This window comes from Echinops telfairi, unplaced genomic scaffold, assembly GCF_000313985.2.
Source record: "Echinops telfairi isolate 266 unplaced genomic scaffold, ASM31398v2 ScPeMD7_5868;HRSCAF=6743_0, whole genome shotgun sequence".
NCBI lineage: Eukaryota > Metazoa > Chordata > Mammalia > Afrosoricida > Tenrecidae > Echinops > Echinops telfairi.
The window spans coordinates 222,271-223,417 of record NW_022109767.1 but is presented as its reverse complement, the minus strand read 5'-3'; positions in this window follow the sequence as shown (position 1 = coordinate 223,417).

The following is a 1,147-nucleotide window of genomic DNA, read 5'->3' as shown; positions in this document are numbered from 1 at the left end:
CTCCCGGGGGCACGGCTTTTGGTTTCAAAATTGCTGGCCCTGCAGTTAACAGACCAACACCAAACCACGAAGGCTCCTACCAACATTTCATCGAGGGAACCAAAAATGTTAGAAAGATGGGCCTACCTTCCAAACACTCACACCCCATGCAAGCAATATTATCAGAATAAATGGCCAGCAACTGTGTTTACTTAGCCATTTACTCTAAAGCATGGTTGCCAATCCAACCCACAAGTCCCAGGAGGTGTATAGATAATTCTTCAAACGAGTTCAATGTCTCAGGTGAACATGTGCTTTTGGATTTACCATTTTAGTCAACCAGTCTGCTGAAAGTTCAAACAATTCAATATGCCCCCAAATACAGCGTTTGATTGTCATCTTGATCTATGAAATTTCCATGTGAAGCAAGTGGATCGTACTTCCATTAAATATTTAGGTAGGGGGTGTGCTCCCAAATCGCATAGTCTAATGGCTATCTATCTGCTTCTGTAAAGATTTCCAGTTTCAGAAACGATAAATAGGGCTGCTATGAATCGGAAACCACTCAATAGCAGTGGGGAACCCAAAGGTGATAGAGAAACAAATGTTTATGTATAAAGACCTCTAGTGTTAGGTTCCTGTTGTGGATTATACCTCTGTCCTTTGCTTCGCACGCTGAAAGAATTCACGTCCAAGCATGTTTTGTAACCCAAGTGAGTTTTTAGGAAGGGCTGGACAAGTTTCGGGTTTTACAGTCTCAAACGGGGACACGCTGTTTCTGGATAGCTTGCCAAGCTGAACAGAAGCCACACTGGGATTCACAACTGGGCACAAACAACCACATGGAAAAGAGGACCCACATGTGTGGAACTTGGGGGGATCCGGGAGGCCAGAAGCCCAAGAACCCCAGAAGCTAAAAGAATGGGGAACAGAGACTAAGAGCATGGGGGCCAAGAGGCTGTGGGGACCCGAGTAGGCCGGAGCAGGTGGGGGCGAAGACTATCATCCTCCACCAGTTGCTTGGTAGGCCTGGTTGACCCCATTGGCTGAGTTACGCCTACCTGTGTGATGTGCCTAAGGTGGGTGTGTCCAAGAGACTGGTTTTACCTGGGCCTAATGTCTGCGCATGCTCCGTTTGAGATCTTCGCTAGTGCTCATTGGACGCCTG